General features: G+C 40.4%; 1 protein-coding gene across 11 annotated transcripts in view; it reads left to right on the forward strand.

Moving 5' to 3' along the window:
• The window catches only part of TSPAN4 (tetraspanin 4), a 470,914-nt gene that overhangs the window by 275,872 nt on the left and 170,694 nt on the right, over window positions 1-24,348 (forward strand). The gene's annotated exons all lie outside the window — the stretch shown is intronic.

Raw genomic sequence — 24,348 nt, forward strand, 5'->3', positions numbered from 1 at the left:
GGGGAAAGGGGCAGCAAGGGGAAAATGTTGTAGCAGCACTTCAGTCTGACATTCATGCAGCTATAAGAACTGTGCTTTGTCAATTGCTCTCTGAGCTTCACTTTTTACATAACACATTCTCAGGTTAAGAGAAGCTGGGGGAACAGAAGAGTGTTTCAATGATTAATATCACTGCCGGGCACCAGGATGTCAGAGTGCTGCTGCAAAAGAGATTAAAAAAAAAAGAGGAGATTGAGGCCAGTTTTCTGCTGGATACCCAAAGGAGAGAAAGCCAATTTTTTAAAGGTCTTGAGGAACCAAAATATAAAGTAGGTATCTTTGTATCTGCCTGTATCTTTTATGTCCATAATTATTTTCAGATTGCAGCCGCTTTTTACTCTTGAAAGATGCTATTATCCTATAGTGATTACAGAGGTAAGTAATACTTCTGACTTCAAAGAAATCTGGTCCTTTTTTATGGTGAGGAATCAGCATGAAAAAGAAAAACCCATGTTATTGTAGGCAAAAAACCCTTAGGTCTGGACAAAGAGAATAAGGAGCACAATATGCGCAGCTGTAGTGGTCTTAAAAGCAGTGATGCTTTGCTCTGAATTAGTTGTGAAGGTTCTTGTGCACTATGCAAGGCAAATGTTGAGGCCCATTTAAAATGGTATCTTGCAGGAGTACCTCCCCTGTGTTTTCTGTGTTTATCTGTGACAGTGCAGATAACAGAGATGGAAGTGGACTTGCATGCTTAAACCTTCTTCAAGTAACCGCACATTTTCTGCTGTATGAAGTGGTTAAAGAAGTTGGAAGTGACTTATTGATGTCTTCTATTTTTAGCAGGTAATCAGAACCAATTTATTCTCCTTGATCGGGTAGCGTATAAGAAAGCAGAGGAGAGGCAGCCCAGGGCGGGTTGTGAAGCATCTTACTAAGGATGTTTCCTCTGATATCCTAAATGTATTTAACTGTTTGTAGCAGTGTTTCTGTTTCCCTTCCCTCATTTTGTTAAAGCTGTGCTATTAAATATTTCTACTGATGTCAATACTGTTAGGATCAAAAGTATTGTAAGCTACAAGGATGTGGTTATGACTGTAGCCCGTAAGCAGTTTTTCTGTGACACCATTCTTTACAGACTGCTGTTCCTGGGAAGCTGATCTAACTTCCAGGAGAGGAAATCTGCCATGAAGGTGACAAACTCTTAAATGACTCTTCAAGGTGTTTATGTAGGAGTATGATGTTTTTCAATTAATTAACCAGTGAACACCTGCAGACACCCTAGTGCTTTCTGCCAGTTGGAAACTGTTCATGGATGGGAGAAAGAAAATTGCTTGCACTGCAGTTTTGCATGGACTTGGAAGGCGTGGGGCTGCTCAGCTCTCCAGAGGAAAGGCACTGTTCTCTGCTTCATTACATTCATTAAACTTCATTACAGCCCTTAAGTGTCTGCAGCAATGCTAGGGAATCAATACTGCTCTGCGTTTCCTCTGCAAGAGTCGTTTTCTGAGCTCTAATGCACTCTATGGTACTACTGACCTAATCCAAAAAGGGTAAGAGATACTTAATCCAACAGCTTCTTTGTCTTTGTTTCTCCCCACTAATCATGAAGGCCAAGTTCACTCTCAGGTTAAAGATTGAGCTTACAGACAGTTTCTCTGGGAATCCAGCCATTGTAAAGAATTGATTTCACCTGCCCTTCCAGAACCCTGCTATTTGCCTGGGCATGGGCATTCTTCAGTCCTGGTAATCCTCCACCTCCTCCTCTCCAGCCTTACCTCTCATTGCAAAGCTCTTAGTTTCTGTGATGAATAATGCTGCCCACATGCTTGAGTTTTCTCCTGTCCATCTAATAAGCAATCACTTAGTGCTGATGAGAGGGAACTGCCTACAGAAATCGATAGCTGATGTGTGGCAGCCCTCTTCAGGTTAAGGCAGCAGTGAATACAGATGAGAAGAGCAAGTCACTTGATATGAATTGGATTTACAGACTACATTCATGTGGCTAGAAAGGAAAGGGTTTAGGAAAGGGTGCTATTTGAGGTGAATAGGTGAGATTGTGCATTTCAGTGTCACTAGGTGTAAGGGCTAAACAAATAAGGCAATGTAGGTTTGAATATGTACCTACCTAGCAGGTGAGACTCAGGTTTTATTTAAGAAACTGTTGCAGAAGACTTGGCATCAGCCTTCTTGGTTATGGGTGTATGTGAGAGGTTAAGGATTCTGGGACAAGCACTGGAAAAAATTCTAGAGTCACTTTCTTTGTTAGCACAGCTGGCATGGTGTCTGTGGATGTGAACCTTGGAGAGTGCCACGTTACTTGTTCTTGGCATTACACATGAGTTCAGGTTCTGTGTAGTTCTAATGATCCCTCCCAACCTTTAAAAGTAAATCTGTGTGCTCACTGAAATAACTGTTTATGATACTGATCAGCTAGTGTAGAAAGGGAGAGGAGCTAGAAAGCAGTGTTCCCCTCTTGTAGAATTGTTTCTGTTGATATTTTGATGCCATTGGATTATTTCCAATGCTTGTTATTGTTGTGAAGGAAAAAAACTTTCAATCTCCACACAAAGTTGCATTCAAGCCTGCTGTTTTTTTAGCTCACACAAGGAATAATTCCCTTATTCCTCCAAACTGACCCTGTCATGTTTGACATTGTTGGATTTTCTTTTACCAATGCTTTTTCTCTCTGTCCTCCTCTCTAAGCCATTTCCTCTCTACTTATCATGCTGTAAAACTTTATCGTTCCCTTAGGTTGTGATTGACTCCTTTGCAGCAAGGTGATTTACAACACTGTGCAATGAGCATGTTATATAAAAATTAATTGTATTCTGCTCTACAATCTGGGTTGGGTGCTTTGTTTTGGTTTACTTCCAACTTGCAGTTCTTCCTTCACCTTCTAACCTATTCTGTTGTACAAAAATAAATACTGAGTGCATATCATCCACTCCAGATAAGATCTTGTGGGCTTTCCAGAGGACCCCAGCAAACTATTTCTTTGTTTCGTGCAGTGCAGATTGAATTTGTTCTTGTCTCCTAGATTTTTTCCTTGACTTAGGGACCAGTCTAATCTTCTCTAGCTTTTCAGCGACTCTGGTCAGGTTTTCTCCAGTTCTCTGATTAGATCTGACTGGGGCATTGTTTGTTCTACAGTGACATGCTGTAATTTCATACTCCTTTTTTCCTATTTTTTCCCCTCCCAAGATACAGCATGATTTCCTCTGAGGTCTTTACATGTGGCTGCCATGCTGTGAACCAATAATTCAGCTGGAAATAAGAATGCCCTGGGGCTTCTTTAATGCATATTTATGCATATTTTAACCAACACAAGGTCTCATGGCATATCAAGAATTTCACTAAAGTTTCATCAGCTTTATCTCAGATTTTGGTTTGCTCATTTCTTTGTTTTGATGTGTTGGATAGAGAGATTGGCGTGTAAATATTTTGAAGTCCCTTGAAAGCACTTTTCCTCTGTGATATTACCAAAGAATGTACTTCATATTACCTTGCAGTAATGCGAAGCAGTTGGGACAGCTATGTCAGATTACACAGGCTATTCTAAAGACTGTACTGTATAGTGTAAGTGCACAGGGTCTTATCCTTTACGTGCCTGTGCAGTTTCAGGGAATGGGGAAGGTCATGGTGACTCTGGTTTGCTTTATGCCCTACACCATTCAGTGTAGAGCTTTTCTCGGTAGCTTTTTGATAGCATAAGGCAGCTATAGCAAAAATATGTTTTCCCTTCCTTTTGCCATGCCTGGCTTTCAGGTTGCAAAACAACAGATATGGTGCAGATCACTGTAAATTATCTTCCAGTCTTTTTCCTTGTTTAATTACATACAAGGCTTCGACAAGAATATTGTTGGTTTTGTTTGTGTTGTGCCTAAAGCAGTGGAGTTCCATTCTTGGTTAATCTTCAAGCACTACTGTAATGATCCTGACTATTAGGAATACTAACATCTAGAAGTGAAGCCTCATCAAAAGCCAGTTAAAGCAATTGGAGAAATGCTGACTTAATTAGCTTTACTGTAGGCCCTTCTTCAAGTCTCCTATCTATTAAATAAGAAATGGTAGAGAAAAGCACTTACAGATTATTTTGTTCTTTTCTCTCTTTTGTTTTGGCCACCATTTGCAAGTGCTTACCTGTCCCAACTGTCTGTGCTCTCATTGCCACCTCTTGCCACACACAAACTTGGAGATGTTTTGCTTTACTTTTTTGCCCCTGCTGGAACCCTGCCGGTTAAAGGCATTGTAAACCACTATATTCTTCTTCCTTTACATGGCTCTTCCCAAGTGCACAGTGAATATTTTAAAGGCAATTGGTTTACTTAATTTAATGGATTTTTCATATATTCTAGAACTTCTGGAACAAGTACATTAAAAGTTTGATCCTGCAAGTCAATAAAACTAGTTATGTGCTTGCACACTTCTATAGAACCCAGACAGAGCAGGGTGGGTGGGAGAGCATCTTCTCTGCCAGCAGAAGGAAGGGTTCTGTTTCTGGCACCGAAGTCTCAAAAAAGTTATTTGCAGACCTGGTGTTGTAACACTGGTTTCAAGGATCTTTTTTCAAATGCTTCAGTGGATGCACAATTACACATAGTCTTTAGATTCTGTTTTCTTGCACTTCAGAAATCACTTAAGTCTTTTAGTGCCTCCCATTACGACAGTACAGTTCTAAATACTGAAAAGGGGCATAAGTGGGCATCTGGGGATCTTTACCAACTCTTGAAGACTTTATGATAAATGAGGCAGATTACATTTTAATACCAGGCATTTTTAAAAAAGAATTATTACAGGAGTAGGCTCATTTGGTGGAGGTATACATTTTGATGATTCCAGTGGGATGACATTTTTGTCTGCTGTGACAATTTTGCTTACAAAATTGTATTCCTAATGTCTTCGTCATCAGAATTCAGCTAAGGAGATGTCAGAAATCTGAAAGGCAGAAAGAAGATCCAGTTGCTCTGAGAGTGCTATATTTAGCTGTGCATTAATGCATGTAATGAATGAAGACTTGTTTGCATCTGTGAAGTAAGCAGAGATGCTTCGAAGATGTTCATGGAGCAAGCATATGAAATTGCTTGTCAAGAGTTAAGTCCTGTTATTTTCAATGAGGCTCATGCAATAAATTACCTGTCAGTGTAAAGAAGATTTTTTGATCCTCCCAAGGCATGCTTTGGTCTTTCTAGAGAGAGTGGAAAACCAGGATTCCATGTGAACATCCTCCACACAACGAGACTTACGGGTTTTTATTGTTCATAGCAAATTGACTCTGCTCATCAATATTCTGCCTTTATCAGAGGAAAAACATACTTCCAGTATTTCATGTGCTGACTTGTAGTGAATTTATATGCAGTCTCTGTAGGGTGTTTGAATTGTTGTGGCTGGCTGGATCCTGAGAAAAAAGCATATGAGAGAGTGTGGTTGGTTGATGTCAGTAAGAGAGAGTGTACTTCACAGTCCTATAGTGTTGTCTCTTGTGATGCCTTTGGCTGCATGAAAGTAGCCATCATGCTATAATCATGTAAGAAGAGCCTTGTACTCACAGCTCTCAACATTTCCAACACTCAAAATTAATCAGGCTGGATAATACATTGGTTTTGATGACTTGGAAACAACTGAATGAAACCAGAACTTTCTAGAAATGCATTGATTAGGTCACCCAATATGTGCTACGCCTTAGTGACTGCAGAAGAAGCATCCCTAACAGAAATGGGAAAAAAAAAGGCTTTTAAGTGTTTGGACTAGCAGGCTCAAAAGCATTGACTTGTAGGAGGTAACAGTGATTTGCCACCCTGGAAAGTACTGAACAAGAAGGCGGCTGTGCCAGGGCAATGTGAACCACTGTCTAGTACTTCCACAGGAGGTAGGATGGCGATGACCATTTTAACATAAAGAGAGCAAGCCTCATCTGACTGCTCTGAGATTAGAAATTATGTTGCTTTCAGAGACTTACTGGTGGAATCTAATTAAACTACTCCAGAAAAGGAAGTAAAAAAAGTGCCCTTAAGTGGATTTGTTTGCTGGCAATTTGATATGAAATCAGGGGACTAGGAACAGATGATGAGCTCTTTCTTTTTTCTATTCTGTTTTTGGGGTTTTTTTGTGGAGTTTTGTTTTTTAGTTTTTAAAGACTAGGAACTACAAAATGCATAATACAGACTTCTGGCATCATTAGCAATTCCTCCAGCTTTATTTTCTCTGTCACTCTGTAATGAGTAATGAACTAAGCTGGTATTAAAGCAAGCTTAACAAGCTATTGCTTTTTAAATTGCAAGTCTCCCAATATGTCCCTCTCCTTGTTATTAATTTTAAATAACTCTCATTTTTGTTGCTGCCTTTCTGTTCCTTGTGAATTCTGCATAATGTTTGTATTTGCATACCTTCAGTCCTCCCAGCAAAAATGTGGTGATTAGGCTTTCTCTGTTACCAGCTTCCAGGACAGAACAACAAAAGACATTCTTAGGCAATGAAAACTCAGAAAAAATACAGTCAAAGTCAGAAACCTACTTTAGTGGCAAGCTAGTCTGTGAAATTCACTATTGCATTGAAGTTGCTGATATTCCTGAAAGGCACTCCAAATTTCATATCTATTACCAGCCTTTGTAATTAAGCTGCTGAAAATACTGGTGAGAGTAAGCCTGAAGTTTCTCTCTCTTGAAAGCTATCGCTGGCCTGTAAGGAGGCAGGGGTTGAATCTCTAGAACTGGTCAACTGGCATTTCCATGCAGCTCCAAAAGGGTTTTATTGATGAATAATGCAGGTTAAGGTCAGAAGACATTTTGTATGCAAAGAGCTCAACATAGTTTGATCAATGAAGGCATGGTAAGTGTAGGACAGAATGATGAATGCAATCTCATGTGCTCATATTTTCCATTTCCCATAAAATAAGAACAGATGGTGACCAGCAAGGGTGGAAGGTAACTTTTTCAGTGATGGAGAATACTTGGAAATTAACCTACTTTCACTTGTTATCTCAGTGCAGATAGAAAAGCAGTGTCTAAGTGTGAAATGTGGGATCCTGTATTTCTCTTTTATCCAAAGACTTTGCATTGAGGATACTTAAGTTTCTTGAGTCTCTTTAATTTTTTGAGTTTCCTGCACATAATAGAAATTTAAATCTTAATGTGCAAAGAATTAAAACACCTATGGGGCTTAGAATATGGTTTCTTTGTGAAAGGTATTATTTCACTATGTACTCTAGAATTTACTTTGCCTTCTCTGAAGCATTTGTCTCTGTTGGAGATAAGTTATAAGAAAAGGTGAATTGCAGTTCTAATTTGAAATTTCTCTACCTAAAAAGATAGTAAAGCTAGCAGTGTGAAAAAAAAGTGTCTTTCTAAAAATATAAGCGAATTAAAGGGCAAAACTTTTCAAAACATATTTAGATGCTTCTGTTGTGCTTAACATGTGAGCCTCCTTTGAAGGGCATTGATGTCTCAAAAATAAGACGCTTGTATCTTGAATGTTGTGTAAAGTTCTGGTGCCTCTCATCTCAGAAAGCCTCAGACAACTGTAAAACATACAGAGAAGGGAGATGGGAAGATCAGAGATAGGGAATGTCTTCTATTTGAGAGGTAGTTAAATAGTCTAGGAAACAGGTGGCTGAAGAAGGACTTAACAGATTTTGTAAGGATAAAATTAGGGGTTGCATAGAAAATGATGAATAAGGAATGGTTTCGTGAAGAACATGTGGTTAAGCTTGTGGATGTTGTTGCCACAGGGTATACTGTCGGCAGCATGAGTTAAAAGATCAGAAAATTGGGAATAAAGCCTTTTAAAGACTATGAAATATGAAGACACTTCAGACTCTGGAACTGCCCAAGAGCTGGAGCCTGAGGCAGGTGGGGAAGTGTTCCTGTATGTCGCCTTCGCCCTTGCACCTTTTCTTCCCTCCAGTGTAGGATGTGGTTAGAGATTCACCGCTGTTCTGGTGAATGGAAGCTTGTTCCAACTAGATGTGGCCATTCCTGAGTAAAATATAGGGCTCTCACCTGAGAAAGAGGCTGTGTAAAACTATCTCCATTTAGGCACAAAAGAATGGATGGGTTCACATCCGTCTTTGCGCTCTTGGCCAAAAAAATGCTAGATTTCAGAGCATTAATTGTAAAGAATGTGAAGAATCACCTTGCTCTGTGCCTAACCCCACGAATATTGGATAGCTTGTAGATTAAGGTATTATTTGCTGCAGGCATAAGGACTGGAATTTAGCCATTATTTGAGCTAAAGAGAATACTTTATGCCAAGTGACAGTGTTAGGTCAGTGATGCCATCTTATTTCTTGATGTAAGTGTAATCCCATCTAAAAATGGTTCTGTGTGTTTACTTGACAATCAAGTAAATAGAATGTATTTAGACAGAAAAAGCCCCACCAGCTTGAATAGTTATTTACCCAATGGCTTAGTGTATGTAGACAGAGGAGTGGTTATCCTGTCAGGCTTCCTATGTACCTGTCAGAGTGTTTTGTTTCACAGTATACATATTTATACATTCAGATTGAAGACTTAAATGCAAAGGAGCTAATGCTAGCTGTGATATGTATGTGCTCTCTGGTGACAGGAATGTCTTTTGAAATAGAAAAACAATTCCTTTAAAACATGCAAAGAACAACCGTGTTTTGTCTTCATACCTTTAGGCAAATGTATAAAAGGAGAGATGGGAGGAGGATAGGGAGGGTTACTCTTATTCTTGGGAGAGTTTTCAGCTTTCAGCCTGGCTTGCTCATGGGCTAATAGAGCTTTCCCTACATAGCACCCAGCAGCCAAAATGCCAGCAGCACCTCCTCAGGAGCTGGACCCTTGGACTGATGTCTTGCTCAAGGTCTCTGGTTCTTTCAGATTTCACTTTTCAAGAAGGGCAGGGTAGCAGAAGATGTTCCACGTGTTCCTGGGCATTTTGTCTTGGGGTTCGGTTATTGGCCTTTCACTCTGCAGGAGGGTTATGCCTGTGCAGTACAGTACCTGTTTGTGTTAGAAGTAGACTCCATGCATGGAGCAGATTATTTTAGAGTTGGTTTTTTTTTTGTGCATTGCAGCATCACTGGTGTCTCATGCAAAAACAGGCAGTGTTGTGAAACTTACAGCACAAACACTTAGGAAGAGAATTCCTGCCCAGAAAAATGTAAAAGGCAACAAAAATTAGAAAAGGGAGTTCCGTCATGAGGGAACAGACCCTTGTGAGGTTAAATACCTTGCGTAAGTATTAAATAGGGAGCATGTTCCAAAGAAAGCTTCAATGCAGGATTTTAATGAGATGAAAACGCAAGTGCTTGTTTCAGGTTTGCTATTGGGTGTAGGCAAAGTAACCTTGCTACAGCTGAACCGCTTGCAGTAGAGATCTAAGCACCAGCATTGGTGTGCTTACAGTGTTGTGCCAAGTGGTGTGCCAAGGAGTGCTTGGCCTAGTACCTTCCCTTGCATCATTTTTTTGCACTTCTGTTCGGTCATTTGGCAGGTTGATACGACTCTCAGTCTCTGCTCAGAAGAACCTGAAGTGGTCGCAAGAGTTGTGAATCTGCACTAAGGGTTTTCATCGGGGTTATATTTGCAGCGCTGCACAAATGCTTCTCCATGGGTACAGCCACTCTGTTTGGCCTCAGAGTTTGCAAAAGCACGTAAATTTATTCCCATAGAGAAAAATATGCAAATGAGAAAAAAGTAGGTATCTACGTATTCATAAACAATGGGGATCATTATTAGTAGCAATTTAGCTTAAAAGTTGCTGTGATGCTGGCAGAGGCAACCTCAGTCTCCAGCCTGGATCAGAGTGGATTCAAAGGCATGGGGCTGCACTGTGGGGTGGCAGTGACAGCAGTCTGTTGTGTCACTGCCTGGGCAGCGTGGCTGAAAAGCTGCCTTAAAGTTACAACACATGCTGGGTCCAAACTGGCTTCTGCCAGTTTTCCCACCTGCCACTGTTTCCTGTTTTTGCAGGGGATGTTGATATTTGTGTTTATGGACTTTCTGCCCAGATATTTAGAGGTATTGGTACAGTCTCCTTTCACTGCTGCTCTCTCTGATGAATTACATGCTATATTTCAAAGATTTTTAAAATCAAAGAATATATATTTTAAAGTGTGGTTTTGATCAGGGAAGTGACTAAGTAAAAATAACTCCATCCTTATCCCAGAATGGTTCCCTAGTGTATTTTCGAAACATTTCATTATTTTGACAAATGCAAGTGTTTATGCTACTTCTCCCTGCAGACCTTACAAAACTAAGGAAGAGTGGCCTGCAGTCTTTTCTGCCTAAAGCATCTGCTGCTTAACTCATAGGCACAGTCCTGAATATGCAATTCAGAGTCTTTATTACCTGTGCTGCTGTTGGAGACAGGAGAAATGTAGCATGATTTTTGCAATCTCAAAATGAGATTTCTGAACTGTCAGGGGAGAAACAGCCCATCACTGAGTTGTAAACTGAGCAACAACAGAATGAATTCAGGCTTTCTGCTGTCACTTCTTTATAAACTGTTTGCTCCAGTGGTGGGCCTGTTGGTGTTCACAGAGTTGAGCATGGGCCCACATCAGAAGATAAGGGTAAAAGGTGTGTTTTATCAGAGCAAAGCAGTGCATAAAAAATATATCTGTGGTGAAGAATTTGCTGCTTCCTCTATACTATCTTCTTGCTCCTGTCACAGAGGCTGGTATTTCTGCGCCTTTCAAAGTCTTGTGCTTCTGGAGAATGAGCATCCGTGTTCATGGTTATATTGACAGTAAGCAGAGCCGGAGAGACTATACTGTGGGTTTTTTTCACTCCTACCACAAAGTGTGCAGCACGCTGAGGCTTAGAGGCTGCACTGCTGATTTGGGATGGAGCTGAAATGTAAAATCTCAATTTCATCCTGGATTTTCAAGCCCCAGGAGTTGGAGACTTTCTTGATGAAGGCTTTTGTTTCAGATCCTTGTGCAGATGTGTTACAGCTGTAATGTCCAAATGGCTTTTGGGTTTGAGTCTTGGCATGACCCTTCTACCTGTGTGTAAGCAGTGAGGCAGTTGTCTTCTGTTGGCAGCAAACTTGAATCCAAAACTTCCCAAAACTAATAACAAATGCTCATGTAATGTGTCTCTGGTAACAGAAGTCTGGGATTTTTTTTCCTCTACTGATTTAGCAAGCTGCTTCTGAAGTTTTTTCAGGGCTGGGGAAAGGCAGAGCTGTCAATTCTAGTGTGGATCAAGCCAACTAAACACTGTAACTTAAAGTGCAAACTAGGGCAAGATGCTGTGAAGTGGATATGTAGAGGAGCTGTTTATTTTAATTTTACCTTCTGTGTTATCCCTAGATTCTGAACTCTGAAGCTGATTGGCAGCTTTGTTCATCAGCATTTGGAGATAATATGGAGAGGATCCATGCCTCTTGCACTATCTGAACTCCTTCCTAAGAAGCATTTGTTAGAGATGGTCAGGAAGGGGTTTTTGGTCTCATGAGCAGTCTCAATATAGATCAAACAGGTTTTCATTTGCGTTTATTTTCCTGTGCTTTTCTGTTGGAAAAGTGAGGGTAAAGGGTTTTGGTTTTCTGGTTTTTTCTCTTTAAAAAGGAATTTTTTAGGTTTTGTTTAGACTATGGCTTAGTGCTTTGCTGTGTTAAGATACAGTCTAATACTGAAATCTCTACAGTCCTGCTGTCTTCCTCATATAGATGGACACTACTGTCCTGATACTCCTGCATCTACATGTTTGTGAATGTAAATCCACTTCAAACAATTACAGAAACAGAAGTTGCATCAAGCTGAGATGCACACTCATTATTTAACAGATATCTAGTCCTTTAGGGACTCTGACTGCATCATGATGCAGGGATTTGGAAGTCTTTTTTTCTGGAGAAGGTTTCCAGGTCTAAGCATTTGGATGACACTTACTCCGCTGTAGTCATTAGTGCTACCTCAGGGAGATGACCTTACCGATTTAAACTGTATTCAAGGAACAAAATTCTGAAAGAGGAAAGACCAGAACAGAAGCCAGTGTTTTCCCAAGAAGCCTCTGATCTGGGGTGTTAATGATCGTGGCAAAATTAACTGCCTATACATCTGCTGCTCACAGGTTCTTTGGTTAAGAAGTGTTGGATTTTCAGAGAAATCAAACAGAAGACAGTTTCACTCATGTTGCTCAATAAGTATTAAAAAGCACAGGGAGAGAAAGAGTTACAAGAAAGGGAAATGATGTTACAGATGTGATTCTGTCACTATTAGCTGGTGTATTTTTACAGGTAGTTGTAAAGTCCTTTCCGGTTTAACACCACTTGTTTTAAGGTAAAAGTTGATTTAATGGCAAAACAAAAATAACTTAGGTTTGATGCCAACTGATTTGTGAATGTTTTGACAGTTTTTGAAAACCCCAGTCAGAGACCAAGACCTCCTCAGGCCAGGCTTTCTACATCTTTAATAGAAAATCAGTCCTTAACTCAAAAGTGTTTGCAGATGAAGTGTCAGAGAGACAACAAAAATGACAAACAGATGGGAGGGTGTGCAAAGAAACAGCAAGCCAAGTAAGATTAGCATAATAAGCATCACAGTGAGGTTATTGTAATGCTCAGTAATTACACCCAAGTAAGAAACTGATGGGTGGTGAATTTCTTATTTTCTGCTTGAAAGTGACTGAGTTGTTTTCTGCTGTTCTTTGCTGTCTGTGTGCAGGAGTGTGGGTATTTTCAAATACCCTTCCTACTTTTTAGGTGTGGGAACTTCAATGCATGTTTCCTTCGGCTGCCAGATACCTGGCTTGATGGAAGTTCTACCCAGAACCGTGGGTGCTCTCAGCTTGTGAAAAGCAGTTCCGAAGATGATTTCAGACATTCTTTTGAGGCTTATGTTTCAATCTCTGCATATTTTGCCTACTTACAAGTCAGTGTTAGTGAACATATGAAGAATCTGTTGCCATTGGGAGAGGAATGAAATGCCTAGAGTGATCCAGAGATAAATGCTATCTATTCAAAATGCAGCCCTCCTTTCATGGTCACATTTGGTGGTGTGATATGCCAGAGTGATGTTCTGCTCAGAAGGCAGCAGGTCCAAGAAAGGAAGTCTGTCCAGTAAATGAGGCCAGGCATGTGAGTGACTGCAATCAAAATGTGCTTTTTACTCCACAGACATCAGGACAGATGGCACTGAAGTTTATGAAATCAGGTAATAGGCTCTGGTGGAGAGAAGCATGTTAAACGTGTCAATTAACCATAACTTGGAAAGCCCCCATTTGACTACTTAAATAATTAGATCAGGTTCTCCCAGTACTGACAAGTTGAAGGTCTGTCATAATTTCCTCTCAGAGTATAAAATACATAGTAGTGACAAAATAAGAGGGCAGGTTTTTCGGAATAAGATGGAAGTACATTGATAGTCCCTTTGATAGGTATGGCTGTGGGATGAGTTGCCTGTTGTCTAAATGCTCTGCTGTGGGTCCAGCAAAGCCTGACCCCCAAAATCCCGTTTCCTGCATGCATGTTTTAAGTTGACCTTAGTTCCTTTGAAGTAAGGTTGACCTGCACTCTTAGAGTCTCTGCTCCTCAGTTTCCTTGGCTATGCAAAATATGCAGCTTATAGCTGTGTTTTGGGAGAGCATTTTTTGAAAGAGGGAAGGCTGTTGTCCTCTCTGTTTTTGGTTGTATTTTTGTACAGCTGGCTAATGAGGCCCAGCTTGCGCACTTGTTATAACAGAGACCTGCAGAGTTGGAACCTCTGTCAGCTGTTAAGCTACTGCTTTTCACAAAAAGAAACATTTTCTGAAGTTCAGCAAATTCTTAGAGACAACAGGAGTTCTCTAAGGAAGTTCCATTGTCTCCAAGGCATGAAGAGTTTTCTGTGGCAGCAGACTCTCTAGGCTTCAGGTAGCTGACTGCCTCCCTACCAGCTCCCTGCAAGCCAAAGAGGAGGGAGTATTACAGAAGAGGCACAGCACAGAAACTTCATAGGACAAGTCTTTTGAGAATTTCCCTCTAGTGCAAAAATAATATCTGAAGCATACCAGAGGTTTTGTTTCTCACCTTCTGGCATGTGAATGTCTTATTTCATCCAGTTCTTTCTTAGCACACAGCTTGGGCTTGTCTTGTTCATGTAATAGATAAATTCACGATATGTCAACTCTGGCGTAAATGTTGGGGTGCAATGAAGAGATGAGTACAATAACACAGTGGGCAGGGGTCTGACTAGCCAGGGTGCACCTCCACTTTACCCCAGCTGAAGCAAGCAGGACCAGGCTGGGGACAGCAGTCAGGGTCAGCTGAGAGTCCAGATCATTAGACATGTCCATTGTAATGAGTCTGGTCCAAGGGCAAGCTGAGAGAGCATGTCAGGGTCAGGACCATATCCTGTGACACCAGGTAGGCTTACAGTGGTGAGTGAGGCAGGTCTGAGGTCAAGCTGAGGCATGGCTGGGGCTGGAGACAGGCAAGAGTGGAGGCAGGGACTGTAGCTTGTGGCTGAGGTTAGAGTGAGGCTCTTGAGCAGAGGATGTGGGGGGATGCCCTAGGGGAGCCCAGGAGCTTTACACCTTGGCCTTGAACATGCAGCATTTTGTGTTAGAAAATCTGAGATTTACACCCTCTTTGCATCATTATCAGGTGAAGATGAAAGGTTCAAAGGAAATTGTGGGGCCTTTGTAGTTGGTACAAACTCCACAGTAGTGTAGGTGTGAGGCAGATGCTACTGTCAGACTGGTGAGGGGATCATTCTTTTCCATTGAGTATGGGCTGGCTACATGAGGGAATTGGAATAGCTCTGCTGGCTCAGATGGACCTTGCATCTGGTCAACTGGAAATTAACAGAATTTGCTGCTTCTTTCATAGGAAAAAAAAGTCAAAACAAACCACCTTCCAATCTCTTTTCTTGATGTATTTGAGATAGCAGACTGACAGAGCTCTTGTCCAGCCAGTTGGTGTTTGAGAGCAGCTTTGGAGTGCCTTCTCTTGCTGCTGCAGCAAGAGTTTAACTTGGTCCTCCGTTTCCATTCATCTGTCTCTCAAATGCAGGAAGTACTTGGGGCTTGTTGCTAGCAGCCAAAGCAGCTTTTCTGTGGTTTGCTCCAGGAGAAGTTGGTAGGCTAAATGGAACTGCATGTGTGCTGCCTGATTGGGGATCTTCAGTAGTTTCATGCTGCTTTAGATGCTGATGACTATTTTGGCTGGCTCTAAAGGCTGATGTCTTCAGTTTGAATTTCTTTTAGAGCCATTCAATATCCTCACCCTGTTCAATCTCTCAGGAAAGGGAAAACAGGCACTCCAGGTAAGTGGTGTGTGGCAGAGATTAATTGGCCATAAATTGCATGACTTCCTTTCAGAGAGTAGCTGCTTTCACATGATTTTCTCAAAGAATCTTAAAGGGGCACGAGGAGGCAGGGACGATACCACACTGTTTCTGCAGCCTGGAGACATATTGCCATTTTCCAAGACTAAAATGCGGACTTGCATTTTGTTCTGCATTGCTCAGGAGCTGTCTGCACAGGTTTTACATGGCCCAGATGAAGGGAAGCAAACTGCAGTCTGATGGACGACCTCAAAAGAGTCAGCAGCAACTTCCTTGCCTGTGCAGCCTACAAGCCCGTGGCTGGACTATATTCACTACTCTTCATTCTTAAAGTTAATCTTCCGGGGCTCCCCAGCAAGTCTTATTTGCCTTCAGTGTTTTTTTTTTTTGGAGTAGGATTTAAGGGGCAATGGGCAAATAGAGGAGCTTAGGGAAAAGTAGTAGCCCATTGCCTGTGAGCCTCTGCTCTTCAGTGCCTTTGCTGAATTTGTCCTCAGGGTTACCAAAACAAACCAATATTTATTTATTTATTCTTTTAAAATGTAGAGACTTGTCAGCTAGCAATGTGACCTGAACCAAGTCCATTTCACACAATAGGTACTGCACAGCAGTAAGTAAGCTAACTATCTGAGCCTGGTGGTGGTAGCCAAAAGCAGAGAATAACACTCCATCTGCCAAGAATTCAAGGGGAGAGGGAACCCAAAGACGAGCATCTGCAGACAGCTAATACAGAGATGGAGAAGGAAACTGGGAGGGATCCATTATGAATCATGAATGAAACATGTTTTCTTGTGATCTACTGATGTTTCTTGTTAAAGTAGCTGTGCAATGAGGTCTACCTTATGTTAGCTCTAACCTGACAATAAATAATGTTTGTCAGTGCAAGTCATGTTACAGGTACTGTCACAGGTTAGGTTTCATTAGCTGTAAGAATCTCCATTCCAAGTCTATGTTAGCTCTTCATTAGGAATAAAGAGCTAAAACCCCTTCACTTTCCATAGCTACAATTAAAAATGAAATGTCTGAAATCTAAAATGAAATTGTCTGTTATTGTTGAATAAGAGCTATACTTGCACCATTCCTAATTCCTCAGGATCTTGAAATCATTTTGGTTTTCTGGTCCAGTGCTTTTATTATCAGTTAGTGCTTTTAAATGGTGAACCATTGCAATCTCTGTGTCTTTACAGACCATAATGGGCAAAGTATGTCTATGAACCAAAGTGGGATCAGTACTTTTTTGTGTTGTTGGTTACCTCAGAAGAAAACCCCAAAGGAAGTACCTTTTACTTTACCTAGTTAGTAAGGTAATAAAAGTTCTTTGGATATTACTGGGTTTTCAAAAATGCAAAGGGTTGGATAATAACGTACTTTCTACATTTCTAAAACATAAGATTATGTTATTTTTTTTTCTTTTCACAGAACACAGTTTGAGTGGTTTCAGAAGGAGGTGCTACTTAGTTTTGCAAAGTGCAAGACCCCCTCCACTAGTGGAAAGCTGTAGTGGTACAGAATCTGATAGGCCAGATCTCTGGGGTTTTTGGGTAGGAAAGCTAGAGCTTATCAGCAGTAATACAGTATATTTTGGGACAGGTTCTTTAATGCTTCAGAGGCATCCCAAACCACATTTTAGACACCAGCTGCTGTGTGTGTCTCTGGTTTATAGCATGTGTCATTTGAATTTGATGCTGAATCTTCAACTAGGTGTATGGGAACGTTTTTCTGCCTTTTACACAGCAGCAATACTGTTACCCCTGGGGAAAATAACTTCCCTTCAAACATTTGCTCCTGAGAAAGAGGCTTTAGGCATTTAACACTTCATATTTGGGAATGTCAGTTATACTTCTGGAGCTCTGTAATATTTTTTTAGAGCGTGGAACCATTTGAGAAGGAAAATAAAAAGGAAAAGTTACAGCTGTGACCAATTCTGGTTGCAAATGCTGAGTGACAAAGACTATGTGCTTCTGTTGATGGTATGCCAGAGGGAAGAGCTTCAGCCCAGAGGCATCTTGAGAAGCCTGAAGATGGTCGAAAAGAGGGCCCTCAAAGAGAAGTGCAAAATTCTGCTCTTGCAGCTGAGTAACCCTGTGCATCTGCCCGGGTTGGGAACCAAGTGGCTGAGTCGCAATCCTGCTGTGAGGGCCTTGCAAATTAGATGTCATGCTGAATATGGACCAACAGCGCACTCTGTATGTGAATAAGGTGAACTACATGCTGGGCTGCGGTCAAAGGAGTGTGGCTAGCAGGTTGAAGGAAATTATTATCCCTACCTGTTTGAGACCGACGAGGATTTGCCTGATATGCTGAGTCTAGTTTTGGGTTTCCCACTTCATGAAGAACATCAAGAAACTGAAGCAGGACCCGCAAAGAACTGCTGGGATGTCGAGGGGCTGAGCACATGTGTTATGGGCAGAGTTTGAGAGAAATGGGTTTGTGTACACTGGTGAGGGGAAGCAAAGGGGTTATCAGCTAACAACTTACAGCTACTTAAAGAGAGTAACAAAAGTGAAAGAGGCAAACCCTTCCCAGTAACTGCAGGTGGTGGGCCAAGGGTGCTGTGGCCAGAAGAGCTTTGTTATTTGTTTGGTATTGCAACTCTGTAATAAGGTACCTGGAGATGATGTGTCTCCATCCTTGGACATTTTCAAGACTAGGATAGATTAAACCATGGCTGAGCTGATCTAGTGTTGGCAGTAGTCTCTCTTGGAGAACAACATTGGGCTCTGTCTTGGAGAACAACATTGGGCTAGAGACCTGCAAAGTGCCCACCAGGAGTTCTGCAGGTCTAGGTAAACCCTGAATCTTGGTCAGTTCCCTAATCTAGAGAACTCAAGTGAAGTGGGGTGTAACATCACTGCAGTCATGCTCAACTTGGTCTTGGAGCACTGAATTGTTCAAGGTAATGGATGAAACATTATTAAAAACCACTCATTTAAAACTACACAGTACTGAACCAGACTCCCTTGCTTCATCTGATAGCGTGCCCTGCTTCCACCTCTTGCCATCTGCTGCCTATTTTTTTTCGTTAAATCTGGTGTGTTGTCCCATACCACAGGGCTGTGTGTCTTCTGGGCTTTTAAAAGTATGGAGTTATTAACTGATAGGTAGCATTTTCAACTGGCCATGATAAACTGTGGTTTCTGTGATTCAGTCTCTAAAGTTTCCTGTATTTTTAGTGCTGCTTGAAACTTCCAGGAGACTGTATGATTCAAGGATAAAGTTAACAAAATGCCTTGCCTTGCTTTAGTCTGGTCATACTCAAGTATTTAATGATGCTTGTGACCAGCAATTTCATCTGAAGCAAGATATGTAATGCCAGTTGGTTAGACTCCTAATGTACTGTAAGAAAAAGTGTATCTTTAACAAAAATAAATAGGAACATATTCTCAGCTTGGGTAAACTGTCATAGCTTGGTTGATTTCAGTGAGGTTATAATGGTAGAAATGGTAAATTGTATCTTCCTTTTAGATCTCTTTAACACTGTATTGCATGTTGACTGGCACTGAGGGAGAAAAAAAGGACAGATAAATGTATCTTTATTATAGTGGAACTGTTGGTAAGAGACTTCAGACAAGACAACTTGCTACACTGTTATTAGTTGGATTAAAAATTGTTTAAAGAGAAATGTAGACTCATAGAATAATAGAATAGTTCGGGGTGGAAAAGACTTTCAAAGGTCATCTAGTCCAAACCCCCAGGCATTGAGCAGGGACATCTTCAACTCTTATCAGGTTGCCCAATACCACATCCAGCCTGTCCTTGAATGTCTCCAGGGATGGCATAGGTAAGTGCTAATAAGCAGAAGCTCGGTACGACTTAGATCTCTTGTCTTCCGTGAAGTTTTTCTATTAATACATAATTTGTGTGATTTAATAGCTGAGATGGTATTATTCGGAAGTTTCACTAACTATCTGGAAGAAGTGATAAGGAAGATAGAAGTTGTGAGGTCCCCTGAATAGTAAGGAAGATAAAGAAATGTTTCTGAGAAACTTGGAAGGCTGAATGAGGTAGGAATGAGAATGAAATTCCTCGTGGTAGAGGTCAAGCACATATGTCTGATAATTTGCACTGATACTTGAAGGAAACAAGTAATTTCAGAAGTGGTGAACAGGCTGTATCAGACTGTATGTGTCTGCAGCATTGTGTGGCAATAGAAAGCACAAGGAGTGCATGCTGGTTATGTCCCGTAACAAAGAGGTGACAACTTCTTCTTTATCTGCCTTTCAAAGAGTATGTAGCAAATCTGATTCTGAAACCTCAGATACCATTGGGCATTCAGATAGTGTATGTGAAGCTACAGGAGAGGAGTGGGAGCATAAGAAAAGAAGTCACTCAGAGTGAATTAAATAGCTTGCACAAAGTGAATTGAACAGTAAAGTTGAAAATGAAAGCAGTACTCAAGCCTCAGAGAAGAATAAACAAATCCAAGATGTGTACCTTGCTATTCACATATAAGAATTAGTTCTGAATTGAGTCTTTGTTTCTGACTTTGGCTTGAGGGCACTGGGTCTTGCTCTTGCCTCTCCATGAGGGTGCAAAAATAATTACAGATCATTTTCCACTCTGGAACACTGTGACCTACCTACTATAGATCTGCTGACTTAAAATAACTCTCAACTTGCTACATGCATTTTAGTACTGTCACAGTCTGAGAATGCTTCTCAGTCTCCACAAATCCAAAGAGGTACATGCTGCTACATAAAAAACATGATGTTAGCGCTTGCATTTATCCTGAATTCTAATGAATCTTCATGCTCTGAAAAACGTCTAGGAGGTGTCACTTCACTAAAAGTATAAATACTTTTTAATAAAACCAGAAGATGTGTTACAGCTTTGCTTCAGATAAACACTCGCTCCACATTCTTTAGTTAGTGCTGTTCAGAATGAATATGAAAGGAGCTAAGAGAACCTATTACTTATGGTTTCTGCATTCACATTTTCTGTTTACAATATTCAGTATAAGGGTTTTTTTGTACGCATAGGTTCAGAATCCTACGTTTTTTGCTTTGTTAGACAAGTACATGTAAGAAGTTTGAAGTTCGGAGTTGTAATTCAGGCACTATGTATAAGTTATTTCATTTCACATGTTGGACTTTCTTATGTCTTATGCCTCTGAGATCTTCATATTTTTGTATTAGTATCTTTTATATGTCCAGCCAATTTTTGGAAATGGTTTTGTCATGTTCAGTACCAGCAGATTTCGTAGTCTCCTATTCAGGGAATTGGAACTGGGTCCAACTGAATTTGATGTGAGGCACTGAATGGGAGTAAAATCTGACTTAAATAATGGGGGAAACTTCATAGTCTCCCCCTCTATCAGGGGAACACAAATGACAGCCGTGTTCCCCTGCCGCAGTAGTTGCGTTACCACTCTGAAGCTGATTGTTTGAGGAAGAAGCACTTTCAGCTGTCTTGGACTGTAGAAGAGCAATGTAAGATAATCAATTGCAGAATCAGAATAATTTGGATTCCTAAGAATCTTTGGTGATTATGTAGACCAGCTGAAAGTAGTTCTCACTAGATCAGGTTGTTCATGTTCTTGGCATGATTTTTTAGTATCTTCAAGGATGGAGACTCCTTAAGGTCTCTGTGGACTTCTTCCAGTGGCTGACCAGTTTCCAACACATTAATTTCTGTTTCTATTCAGAAAATACACAACAACAAAAAGAATGATGCAACAGAAAAGCTTGGTCTGAGACATCTGAAAACCTAATGAGAACAGAATGATTTTTCTTCCTCTCAGTTATGTAAACAAGTAGTAAGAAGCTGGCTATGAGGCAGTGGGAAATGTCACAATATTCACAATATCTTCACTAATTCATTTCTATGAAATGGTCTTTTTCTTCCATCACCATTTCATTGGATGGAAGAGTTGAGAAAGGGCTTGGATGAGTTTTACAGTCAATTTATTACATTTCCATCCATCCTACAGAATCATGTATGTGGCTAAAAGAGGGGAGAAAGCTCTTACAGCTTATACCAATAAGACAGAATCAGCAGAAGCAGAATATTCTCTTCACAGTAAGAGAACCTTCCCCATGACTATGGGAAATCACTTAAATTTTGATGTCTTATCTTTTTTATGCTGCTTGCAGTTCTTTGAAGTAATTGTTGATTGCCTATCTGATCTCCTGTATATCCCACCTTGAAGACTTTCACCGAGGGAGTCTGGCTTTGAGCTTGTGTTTCTGTAAAGAAGCTGTGAAGTGCCTTAGGCAACTTGGTGGTAAGCTGCCTAGGAAGGAAAGGTGGAAGCCTTGCATTTTCAGTTCCTCAATGGTCCACAGGAACAGGGAATGCCTGATCTAGTATTCTCATTCACTATATATATTTTTTAATTGTTCTTGTTCAGCTATTTCAACAAGTTGCTTTCCTCTTCCTTTGCAAAATGTTGAGCAAATCCCAAAGTTTCTGGCTCTCCCTTCCATCTCCACTTCACATAAAATAACTTTCCTTTTTCACACAGCTTAAAATCTATCTGCTTGCAAACCTGTTTAATTATATTAGCTGTTAAGCCTGACTAACAGTTTCTTTAGCTTGTGCAATTATCAGTTTTTTGGGCTCATGTACAGTGACTATTAGCACGCAACTTTGTGTCTGAACTGACTAAAAGCCTGTGTTATCAAGGAGAAGGATCCAGTTTTGCTTTTATGAGTGATCCTACACATTATAGTCAATGTACCCAGTAAGATGGAGGCTAGAAACCCACTACCAGAATAGAAAGATGGAAAGCTATGGAGACTATGAACCATATCAATACTGAAAAATAACATTTAGGGGCCAGGTGTCTTTCTGGCTGATGGAAGAGGAAAAATGAGCCACAGGCATATAAAAAACTAAGACTCTTTAATTAAAGCCTATAACAAAACCAAGAAAAAATCCTTGAGCTATTTTTTCTGATTTTACATATGATTTCTCTTTATTTGGTTTCTAGGATTTCCCTGCTGCCTTTACTCTTCTACAAGATTTTTCCTTCCTGATATTTGCATTTAGAATTAAATTTTGCTTCCTTCTCCCATGTGGATGCAGGAGAGAAAGCAGTTTTATTGCTCTAGCTGGTGATATCTGCTCATCAGTCAGATGTGAAAGGCCCCGCATATTTGGCTTGCTCTTTTTTGTTTCCCCTGGTGCCTTTTTTCTGTGAATGACTTTTTTCTGACTTTCAGCAGTAGATCAGGCTGGTGGAAGAGAGGCTGCTAGAGCGAATTGTGACATGGAATAAGACTGAATTCTGCATGCTAAAAAGCAACTATCCTGCAACCCCACAAACTGAAACCCCAGGTGATTTCCAGTTCTGGAATCCCTTCCCTTCTCTACTGAGAAGGTTAGCACTTGGAGGAGATGCAAAGCTGAGAAAACCAAATGTGTTCTCCAACTCATACAAGGTTTTGAAATTGTGTTTCTGTTCTGGAAAATAGCTGTGCAAAAGATGCATGGCTGTACTTTTTGGACTGTATTGCTCATGACGTCAGAATATGAGGTGCTGATATAAAGAGACATTCTTTTCTTTTTACCCTTGTTGTTTTTACAAGATCAATGTAGCAAAATGACAGCATGGAATTTTCCTGTGGTATTTACAATATTCGCTATTTTTCCTAAAATCCAAACCTTTATATTCATGTTAATACTTCAGAATATTAGCTTTCATTTTTCTCTGAGCACATTTGTAACTTCATTTTTCCAGAGGAAAAGGGGTCACTCAAATGTCATACTTTCCAGAGCCACTCAGATGTTCTGGGAGATTTAGACTCCCAACATTTAATAAAAGAAATGTATCCTGCATTTTAATCCGGATTTAGGAGGTTGATTCCTGATTTCTGTATGCATAAGATTAGCAGAATTAAACTGAACTGGACTTTATTCCTTTTATATCTACAATACTTTTAAGAAATACAGTGAGCTGACTCAACTTCAGTCACCTGTAAATCAGAAGAAACTGCCGGAGATAATGAGGTTGCCCAAACATCATTTTGGGCATCGTGGGAAGTTGTCAGGTCTCTGTTGTTATTGCTTTGGGTCACCTACACGACTAATAATGTGAAGAATCATTGAAGATGCTATTCCTTCTTAAGCCTTCGAGGAGCAAATGTCACACCTTTTGGGATAAATTGCAAACTGTTCTCTCAAGAGAAGTTGAAACAAAGATGGGGGACAATGTGTCGGGTTTGCAGCATCATAATTCATGACACTAGCTGGCTCAGAAATCCACATAGTCAGTTTGGTGATCAGTTCCTTCTTCAGCTCTGACCTTTTGCAGACATGGTGGACGTTGGAGTCAGGAGACAAGAATTCAAGGAAGCACTTAATTGACACTGAACTTAAGCATACATTAGTATTTTAAATAAAAGACTGTATTGCACCTGGGTCTGAGGTCAACTGATCAGGTGTTCTGCTGGGTATGTACTTTACACCTGGTTTTATCTCTCTCTAGCCACCTCACATAATACAGTAATTCTTGGCCTGCTTCTTTTCTTCCACCATGTGATCCCTAGCTTAGGCTAAACTGTGTTCAGAGATGTGTTTTATCTCCACGACAACGGTTAAGATCCCTGAAAGTCATTGCAAAAATTAATCTCTTGGATTACCCACATGCCTTGTTGCTTTTGTCCTGCCGTGACTAACAAGTTTTGACAAGTAAATTATCAGGTCAATAGCCCTTGTCAGATGAGGCTGATTGAGAAAATGGGAAGCAGCTTCAAAGCACAAATGGTTTATTGTCACAAGAAACATAGCGGATCTTTAGGGATGTTGAACCCAATTATCCATATCCTCCTTGGATAATGCCAAGCTGTTTCGAGCTAATTAACCAGAGTTTAGACCAATCTGGATATGAATTTCATCTAGTTCTAATGAACTTTTATTCTTTGGCTTTGCTCATCTCAACCACAGTGAATTTTGCTTTTGGGTTAATGTTGGTTTTGTTTTAATTACATTGCAGCAGACTAATTGGATAGTTCGGGACTAGATGCTTAATAGCTTGATATTGCATATTATTAGTGCTGTCTTTTAATATTAGAGGATGAAAGGAAGTTATTACCAAGTACAGAGGTTTTGGAAATTATTCTTCCAGGAGAAGTAGCTTGAATTTTTCCACTTCTTGGTTCAGTCTCCTTTGACTTAGTGACTGCTAAAGCTTT

The sequence above is a fragment of the Lathamus discolor genome, chromosome 6 (genome assembly GCF_037157495.1).
Source record: "Lathamus discolor isolate bLatDis1 chromosome 6, bLatDis1.hap1, whole genome shotgun sequence".
In the NCBI taxonomy this organism is placed as follows: domain Eukaryota; kingdom Metazoa; phylum Chordata; class Aves; order Psittaciformes; family Psittacidae; genus Lathamus; species Lathamus discolor.